This window comes from Lissotriton vulgaris, chromosome 3_1 (genome assembly GCF_964263255.1).
Source record: "Lissotriton vulgaris chromosome 3_1, aLisVul1.2, whole genome shotgun sequence".
Taxonomy (NCBI): domain Eukaryota; kingdom Metazoa; phylum Chordata; class Amphibia; order Caudata; family Salamandridae; genus Lissotriton; species Lissotriton vulgaris.
In genome coordinates, this window is record NC_141689.1 from 615010487 (window position 1) to 615020987 (window position 10501).

The following is a 10501-nucleotide window of genomic DNA, read 5'->3' on the forward strand; positions in this document are numbered from 1 at the left end:
TATTTTTAACTGGGGGCTGGTCTGTTTGCGCTTGTGACATTTGTTTTTAGTATTACCCTTACTCGGTTTTGTTTATATCTGTACCTTGTACTTTTGGTTAACAACTAAGCCCGGTTCGGATGGGCAGTGGGAACCGTTGAATCTTTGTTATAAAAATGTGTGTATGGATTTTAAGATAAAGTTATAAGGATTAATTACTGCAAAAAGTCATTTAAATGACATCTCAAAACTCATTTTATATGCATATATCTTTTATATTTTTAGTCTGTGAACCGAATAAAGATTTATCTGATGATGATGCATCTCTTACTTACAGAGGCTATCAACTAGGTCTTTGTCATTAAAAAGTAGATGATCATTTTGTCCATAAAAATAGAAATGTTTTCAATGACAAGTATTCCTACTTCTTCAGTTTGCCTTTTGAACCACTACATTCATTGTCTCTTTGCTTAGGTAACGATCCACTTTTTTCTGTTGAATTAGTCATTCTTTTTCAAGCTGTTCTAAGAGTTCCGGTGTCAATAGACCTTCTTTTACTAATTTGGCAGAAAGAGGACCACTCCTATGGCCATGCTTATCTGACTTCAACTCAGCAGTTCCAGAACCCAGTGTTTTGGATCCTCTCATTCTTCTCTGACCAGGACTTCGCAGGACATTAGCCGGCATACTGTTATGAGCACTCATTTCTTAGAGATTCTGAATTCCGTCATTCACATTCGTTGTGGCTAGTAGAGCTGCATGCACCATAGGCATGGTAGTATTTGTTTCCGAAACTCGAATTAGTTTTGTAATGTTGCACACCCCAATTTGTATAATACTGTCAGTTCTTTCTGTATTACTCTTATAAGGTTAGCATCAGGGAGCATATCCATAAACCGGTAACTTAACCACAGATAGAGATCAAGGACATTGTGAAGAGCCTCTAGATGCATAAGTTCCTTGATGTTCTTCGGTGGGATAAGTGGCCTATTAACATGTCTGCACATCCAATCAAATGTCAGTGGCTCATTTCTGCTGAACTGCCTGGCAAACTTCAACAATGAGGTGCAGACAAAAGGCTGTTTTCTATTGATGGATGCTGTGCAGAACACATACCTAGCTCTCAGGTTTAAAGGCATGTGTTGAATCATATCTGCAACAAATTTAAAATCATCAATATTACAGGCAAAGTAATGTCCAATCTACTGTTGAAAGGCTCACAAAAATATTAATTAAATTTGACAGAGTAGCATCAGGAAGCTGATAAGCAAACACTTCTATCTGTTCTGCTGTGGGGTGCAGACCTGCTGTCTCAATTTGATGAACAGGTTAATTCAATTCAATTCAATTCAAAGAATCTTTATTTCGGCATTAATGCCATAAAAGAAGCAATTCATATACATACAATAAAAGCATATTAAAACTGTACAGCATGGAACATAAAACCATTGGTTAAGAACAAATCATTTATATTAGAGACAATTGTGGACGACAACATTAGAGTTCTGCAATGGACCCCCCATTAATTACTTAAAGAGAATTTTAACAATTCTGTCTCTGGAATTAAACCCATTTACAATTGATATCCCAGTTTTTTTCTTTGGAAAAAGATACAATGCAAAAATCTACTAACACTAAATATTATAGGTTGAGTTGTGTTAGTAGAAAGAATTCTCAGAGCCTGAGAACATGATCTCACGCCTAACGCTAGGCATATTGGTTTAATCCATCTTTTCCTGGCCTGTGCATTTAATGGGTAGAAAAAGAGGATATGTTGCTCATTTTCTTTTTGGTGACTTCCACACATGGGGCAAAGTTCATCTGCCACTAGATTTGAAATATTTGGACCATTGGTCCAGCGAGCCAATGTGGAGCTTATTTGAAGGTTGCCATATCTAAATTTTAAAAATAGAGTCTTTGCAAGTGGCGGTTCTATTTCATCCAAAAAGGTCTCAAAGATTGGTTCGTCTTTAAGGGTGAGGAACTTTGTTACTAGTGTCCCACTAGATGAAGCACTTTTGATCATGTCTGTGGTGTAAGTCCAGAAGGCCCTTTTTACTATTTGTTTCGAGTTAGGTGGTAATAGGTCCGGGTTTTCCCAAAAATGTTTCAGACCTAAATTATTGAGCCAAGTTTTGACATGTTTGAACCACGATATTACTTTGAGGTTGTCAAGCTCCATGATTTCTTTAAGCCCATCCCTGTAATCTTGTAGTTCTGGTACCCGCCATAACCTAACCCATAACAGCAGAGGGCGTATAATAATGTGGTGGTCCGTTCTTCGAAAATTTAGGTCCAGTTGGAGGGGCACCAGGGGAGTACTTCTAGGGACCCTAACCAGACTTCTCATAAAGTTATTGTCCAGGACACTAAAAGTGCCCTTGGACCCAGGGCCCCAAATTTCTGAGCCATAAAGCACTGCTGGCTGTATTTTAAATTTAAAAAGTTCAACCGCAGGAGACACGGCTTTGCTAGTGCTCAGACTTTGTTCCCTGAGAATAGGTTTTGCATTCTGGGAAAATGTCATCTTACTTTTTTCCAATTGGGCTTTCCAGGAACATTTGGAATCCAATGTCACCCCTAGGTATGCAAAGTAAGGGACCGATTCTAATTTTAATCCATTTAGGGTTAAGCAGCCTTTATCTGTTTTGCTAGGATTTAGGGCCATACATTCAGTCTTTTTCCCATTTATCTCCAATCCCTTCTTGCTACAATACTCACTGAAAGAATTTAGTTGAGCTTGGAGACCTTTTATTGTCTGGGAAATCAGAATAGTGTTGTCAGCAAATAATAGGGAAGTTACCTTTTCTCCGTTTAGTTTAGGGGAGTCATTTTTACATCCCTCAAGATGTGAGGGAATGTCATTCACGAAAAGGGAAAAGAGTGTAGGGGCCACAACGCACCCCTGGCGGACACCACGCCAATAGGAATTTTTGGGGTTAGTTCTCCGTTTGGGCCCCAACGGATTCTCGCGAAGTTATCTCTATGGAGCTCTTTGATCTGGACTATTAAGGTAATTTGCATCCCTGCTGCACTCAATGCTTCCCATAGTAATTTGCGAGGCACTAATGCTGCCCTTAGATCGACAAATGCAACATATAATTGGCCCTTTTTGATCTTTACGTATTTCCAGTAAAGGCAACAGAATCGGAAGATTTGGTCTATTGTGCTTACTTTGGGTCTGAATCCAGCTTGATATCTAGTTAAAATTGCATTTTCATCCAGCCAGTCATTAACACGAAATAAGATATGTTGTGCATAGATTTTCTGGAGTATATCCATTAAACTTATTGGCCGGTAATTTGAGGGGTCCATCCTGTCTCCTTTTTTAAAAATTAAAACAATTTCGGCACCCTTCCAACTCTCTGGGAAGTCTAGATTGTGGGATAACTTATTGCACAGGTAATTAATGTAAGGTACCCATACTTTTAGATCGTGTTTATACAAGTCTCCCGGAATCTTGTCTAACCCAGGGGCTTTACCAGATTTTATTTGGCTTATTGCCAGCTCTGTTTCTCCTAGCGTAAAATCCAGATAATCTGTTGGAAGAGCGTTGCTTAAGACAAACATGTCAGTGGGGAAATCTTCATATTTTTTGTAAAGGCTAGTGAAGTGGTTAACCCAGGTCTGTTCGTCCAAATAGACGTCCTTGGCCACTCTCCCTTTATGATTACCATTCGCTACTAGCCTCCAAAAAGCTGCATTATCATGTGATTTTGCTGCAAGCAGCAAATCAGCCCATTTTTCATCTTCCCAAGCTAGTTTGGATGCCTTTTGTACCAATTTATAATTGTTCCTAGCTGATTTAATGTCTAAAAATGCCTTGGATTTAATCGCAGTTAAAAGTGCCCTTTTGGACTCCCTACAAGCTTTGTTGTACCAGGGTTTGCTATGAGACAAATTGTGTGTCTTTTGCTGACTTTTCTTGGACATTTTGGTAACTAGCGGCTTAAGAGCATCAAAGAATTTTTGATGTAACATCTTGAAATGACTATTATTTTCCTCATCTGGTGTATGATTTAAATATGATCCAAAGGTACATGCGAAAAGTGTATATATTTCTGTAACAATTTCGCCGTTGTCCAGTATAAGTGGCCATTTTAGAGACCGTCTGTTGTTGCTAATGTGGGTCTCATTGTTGTCACCATTAATTCCTTCTTGGGACATGGAGGAAGCTGTAACTTCTAACAGTGAAACCTCCATTTTAAGATCTAGAGGGAAGTGATCGCTTTCTAATCTTTTTATTACCTCCATGTCAAGGAGGTATGCCCAAGTTGGTATGGAGGCAATGACAAAATCTATGTTACTTTTGTAATTCCTCCTAAAAAAGGTAGGCTTCTTCAAACTATCCGACGGTAAACGTCCATTGCAGGCCCTAATGCAATGTTCTGCACATATTTTGGTCATTTGGAGGGCCATAGTTGAACATTTAACTGGTTTAACATTGTCTAAGGCAGGGATTTTATTAGCCTCGTCTTCTTCTGCAAAAATATCACTGAGTCCTATGACTGGCTCATAGTTGCAATTTAAATCGCCAGCCACAATAATAAAGTCCTCCCAGGTATCCAGATTACTCAAAAAGAGATCTAGATGGGATAGTGTTGGGGATTCTCTTGTTATGGGTGATGGCCTATTGTAAATATTTACTAGAAAAAGTTTTTTTCCTTCTCGTGCAGTAATTTTTAAAACCAGTATATCTGGGGAATTTGCATCCACCACCTCAATGTTCACCCTTAAATTAACTTTCACCCAGGTTATTAAACCACCCGAAGGTCTTCCACTCCTAGATGGAATAGCACTAGTTCCATACGTTTTGTTCCCTAGTCTGTGTGTAATTTCGACTGACCAGGTCTCCTGTAACATGCGGAAGTCGAAGGAATCGATATAGCTTGCCCATTCTGGGTCCCTCAGATTTTTTGAGACCCCTGCTATGTTCCAGGAGACCAGTTTAAATGATTGCCTTGGTTCAGGAGCCTTTTCTAAAGGTACCTTTTCCACCTCCTTGCGATTGAGGAGAACCTCAAGTTGCACAACTAAGGACCCTTCTGAACTATTCAGATCGTCCTGGGGAGGCAGCAGGTCATTTGGGTATGTAACACTTTCATTCAATGTAAATCTATCCCTAGTTGTTAATACAGCCACAGGTAAGGATCCTATATTCCCCAAGGGTTCAGTTTCATTAATAATACCCCCAACGCTCAAGAAACTTGGTTCTTTTCCCACTCCCCCCGCACCCCCCCGTGTTAACAGTTCTTGCTTCATTTCCCTCGCCCCCCAATGACATATGGCATCAATCACAATCATCTAGTCCACTGAATATATCAAATCTATTAGTGGTTTCTAGAGGTGTGAATGGCTTTAGATGGTCCATTCTTCTGTTGCTGGAATTGAGGGGTCTGAAAGGTACACAATTCCATCCAAGGGAATCAGGTGCGGGCACGGGGTTTGGCGGGTAATAGAAGTCCCTAGGATTCTGTCTAGTTGGCGGGTACAGTGTATGTTGAGTGTTACCAGCCCTCTGTATTATTGGTGGATAACAACTAGGGTGGGTTTGAGATGTTATATCGGATGGTTGGTGCTGGGAGGGAAATACCACTGACCTAGGATAAAAATACGTCAGTGGTCTAGGGATTATGCAGTTGTTGGTAGTGCCTGGCGGCCAGTTTAATATAAATTGTACAGCATTGGGATCCTAAAATTCACAACCACCACGTCGCCCTCGATGTTTTTGGGTCTACCCCCCAGCCATTGGAGACGACGAACATGCACAATTTCACCATTTACATGGTTTGCTATTGGCCTGTAAAGACTTAGCCAATGCATAATCTTATTTTTTAATTGTGCAAAACCCTCCCGCTTATTAGGTTGTAACACAGGGACCCCTGTTAGGACTACCACAAAGGGCACTGCCTCTGGTGGTAATTCAGGAAACGGAGCCTGTTTAGGTCTCCCCCAGCTGGACTTCGGGCCCCCCGCCTCTGTTGTGGTTCTTTCCTGGGGAGTATTTACCATACCATTGGGAGGCTTGCTTACTAGGGTAACCGGCGTAGGATCTGGTTTTTTGTGGGGGTTTTTGGGTGGTGGAATTGACTGGACAGTCGTTTTGTTCCCTATGGGCTTAGAAGTGGAAGGATTTGACTGCGAAATAGATTTAGAAATAGAAACTGGTGCAACAGGGATAAATTCAGGTTGAGTAACAGTTTTATGCAGTACATTATTGGGAGTTATGATGTTATCAACACCCTTGTTTCCCAGTGCCCGCTCAATTTTGCTTAGTCTGAGTTCCACTTCAATCAGCCTCTCTAGAATTGATGCTGAGTAGGTTTTGATTAAACTTTCTAGAGTGTCTAAGGTAACAAGGTCACGATTTACTTGGGGCGCTTTATCCATCATAGAGGCATCCATGTCGCCCTCTGTATCTATAGGCATGTTGGGTAAAAGCAATGGTGTAGTGATAGACCCTTCTGTAGCTACTAGTGGGTTATCAGTGTTATTGACAGAACTCTTCGTCTTTTTCCCAAAGTCAGAGTGACTTAACTTTGGTTGTTGTAAGTTCCCCCCTTTTCGCCTCTTCTTGCAAGGAGGAGGTGCATGTATCCTTGATACAGGCATGGGTTTCTTTGCCCTATTACTCGTTGTTTTGGTTAGCATATGGGCAGATGGCTTTGTTACATTAGGGGTACTCATATGGATAGTTGAAGGGGTGCCATTCGTAGCTAGCTCAGGGGAAGTGATTTGGGACGGTGTAATGTTGATTACTTCTGGTGGCTGACTATCCGATATATGTACAATAACATTAGCTAGCTGGGAATTTTCATTAGTGCAGGAAGGGGCTAAAAATAATGGTGACATTGGCCGATTTTTCATGCTTTCCACAGAGCGACGGCGTTCGGCTCGACGCTCTGCCAAGGCAATTTCCGAAGGGATGTCTGGGGAGGCCTTAGTAAAATAGTTATCAAGTGTTTTGTTTAACAACCCTCCCTGCTTGTCAGACATGATAAACGCAATATTCTAGAAGTACGAAACAAAATTCTAGGAAGTCCAGCAAATTTTAACAACAACTAGAGTAAGAAAGTAAAATACCAGAGGGTAATGTCCAGTCCGGTCTCCTCGGTTCTCTGAGGGCCTCAGAGGGCCCGCCCTTTGCCCGGGCTTCGCTCCGCGCTTTGCCCCGCGCGCGTCCCGCTAGCGCGTCTTTGACTGGCTTATTATACTACGAGGGGGCGGGAAGAGGGCCAGCTGAGGCGAGTTTGTTACCGCAGCGCCCGCTGGTCCTCGCAGTCCCTGATACAGTGCTGTTCCCTCGGCGGTTACCTCTTAAGTTCAGGCAATCCAGTGATGGCAAAACCTCGAACGGCGCCCGCGAAGCGGGGGCCGTGAGGCGTGGGTGGAAAGCAGCAAAAGGAGCACCCGGTGTCAAGAAAGCAAAAGTCTCGGTCAGCAGGCACACAAAGTAAGTTCAACCCTCCTCTCTTAAAGTCCGGCAGGAGGGGGCGGAAAGAGGGCCAGCTGAGGCGAGTTTGTTACCGCAGCGCCCGCTGGTCCTCGCAGTCCCTGATACAGTGCTGTTCCCTCGGCGGTTACCTCTTAAGTTCAGGCAATCCAGTGATGGCAAAACCTCGAACGGCACCCGCGAAGCGGGGGCCATGAGGCGTGGGTGGAAAGCAGAAAAAGAAGCACCCGGTGTCAAGAAAGCAAAAGTCTCGGTCAGCAGGCACACAAAGTAAGTTCAACCCTCCTCTCTTAAAGTCCGGCAGGAGGGGGCGGGAAGAGGGCCAGCTGAGGCGAGTTTGTTACCGCAGCGCACGCTGGTCCTCGCAGTCCCTGATACAGTGCTGTTCCCTCAGTGGTTACCTCTTAAGTTCAGGCAATCCAGTGATGGCAAAACCTCGAACGGCTCCCGCGAAGCGGGGGCCGTGAGGCGTGGGTGGAAAGCAGCAAAAGGAGCACCCGGTGTCAAGAAAGCAAAAATCTCGGTCAGCAGGCACACAAAGTAAGTTCAACCCTCCTCTCTTAAAGTCCGGCAGGAGGGGGCGGGAAGAGGGCCAGCTGAGGCGAGTTTGTTACCGCAGCGCCCGCTGGTCCTCGCAGTCCCTGATACAGTGCTGTTCCCTCGGCGGTTACCTCTTAAGTTCAGGCAATCCAGTGATGGCAAAACCTCGAACGGCACCCGCGAAGCGGGGGCCATGAGGCGTGGTTGGAAAGCAGCAAAAGGAGCACCCGGTGTCAAGAAAGCAAAAGTCTCGGTCAGCAGGCACACAAAGTAAGTTCAACCCTCCTCTCTTAAAGTCCGGCAGGAGGGGGCGGGAAGAGGGCCAGCTGAGGCGAGTTTGTTACCGCAGCGCCCGCTGGTCCTCGCAGTCCCTGATACAGTGCTGTTCCCTCGGTGGTTACCTCTTAAGTTCAGGCAATCCAGTGATGGCAAAACCTCAAACGGCACCCGCGAAGCGGGGGCCGTGAGGCGTGGGTGGAAAGCAGCAAAAGGAGCACCTGGTGTCAAGAAAGCAAAAGTCTCGGTCAGCAGGCACACAAAGTAAGTTCAACCCTCCTCTCTTAAAGTCCGGCAGGAGGGGGCGGGAAGAGGGCCAGCTGAGGCGAATTTGTTACCGCAGCGCCCGCTGGTCTTCGCAGTCCCTGATACAGTGCTGTTCCCTCGGCGGTTACCTCTTAAGTTCAGGCAATCCAGTGATGGCAAAACCTCGAACGGCACCCGGGAAGCGGGGGCCGTGAGGCGTGGGTGGAAAGCAGCAAAAGGAGCACCCGGTGTCAAGAAAGCAAAAGTCTCGGTCAACAGGTTTATTCAGAATTTCTTTCAGCAACACCAGGTCCTCACGATGTATTGTGGTGACAAATCATTCCTTAAATATTTATCAGAATCCCCCTGCACGACCAGAAAACTGCAGGGCTTGAGATGTTGTGATAATGTCAGTCTCCTTTTCCCCCTTTTCATTAATGGTAGGCTTCACCAGAGAATTACAAATGATTCGTTTAATGCTCAAGTTAAGTCCCATTCCTATAGCATCTGTTGCAGCTAGAATTTTACATGGATCATCAGGATCATTACATTTCTTTGCCTGAGGCAATTTTGTTCCTGGTGGAAGACTTCCATATATGACTGCACATTCTTACCCACAGGCTTCAATCTGTCTACTCACAGAGTAAATGTCATTTTTATTGAAACAAACAATGCAGTCACCAGGGTGTAGGTTATCTAATGTTTCCAGAGCACGATCTTGGACAGTAATTGGGGTTAGCCTCATGTAGTTTTGAACCTCGACTTCCTCTCCTGTTGTGAGCATAAGTTTGGTCACCAAATTTATAGCAGCAGCTTCTCTGCATACATGAATTTCTTCTGCACACAGTTCCAAAGGGGCTCTTGTCCCTGCCCATCCTCTTGCTGTATCTTTGATCATCTGAATTTCATCAATCACTGCAACTTCATAAGGTGTTGTTACACTGCACATCTCGATAGTGCATGCCCCATGACTGGCTGGTCTGCCTCCTGGATCAACGTGCCCCGCTTCTTCTCCTGTTACTAGGTCACATGGCATACCAGCATCATTACTTTTCTGGAAAATGTCATGTGCCAGCAATTTTAATGGACGACAATATACGCCTGATTTTGTGGCCAAGTACCTTTTGATGGCATGGTAGGTTTTTTCACTGTTTGTAGGTCCAGCATGAAACACAATTTTTTGTTGAATACCTCTTGCTTCAGCATACCAGTTGGATGGTAATCTTAAATCAATGATTTATGAAGATCGTCTATGCAGTCCAGCATGGGGAAGATCTGTTTTGCGTGACTAATAAAAAATGGGAAAAGATCATCAACATGACCTCCATCACATCATATGTCATTTAGAATAATATGCAGGTCCACATCCAACGATTCTGACTCCATTAAATGTCTTCTAAAGCTTAAAAAAGCTTGGTGAAAAAGACGTGTGTCTAACCCATTTTTACCCGGCCAGCTTTTGCATTTCTATCCTTTTGTAAAATCGATTTAACAGTTTCAAGATCTCTCCTCTGTCCAAAGCCCGGGTCAATTCAGCCCCAATGTCACCCTCCAAGTTCTGCATGGGCTTCAACTGTACAGGTACAAACAGGGAAGTGTCCATTGGCTGACAGTCATCCCCCTTGGAGGATACCATAGAGCGGGTAGAGACCACCCAAGGACCACGCCGGGGCCCCCGTTACCTGCACCAAATACGTGATGGAAGACATGCTTTGATGCTGGAGAGTAGCCAGAAGAAGCGGAGCCTGGACATGACCACCTATGGATGCAGGCAATACCACCCCCTAACCTATCAAGTCTATCTAGTCTTGTGATGTAATAGTTTGGGGTAACTAGTATGTCTAAGATGGGCATGGATGATTTGTTTAGCCAGATTTCCCTAGGTTGGGTTCATTGGTTATTATGAGGTCAGCTATATCAGCAGCATGACGTGCGGCCGATCTACAATTTAGTAGGATACATTTTAGCTGGGCCTTGGTAGGAGTAGTTTTGTGATCGTAAAAGATG

At 44.1% G+C, this 10501-nt stretch overlaps 1 pseudogene; it reads right to left on the bottom strand.

Annotated features, from left to right (window-relative positions):
• Positions 1 to 354: 354 nt before the first annotated feature.
• On the bottom strand, positions 355 to 10247 carry LOC147726840 (ATP-dependent RNA helicase SUPV3L1, mitochondrial-like; annotated as a pseudogene).
• Positions 10248 to 10501: the final 254 nt, after the last annotated feature.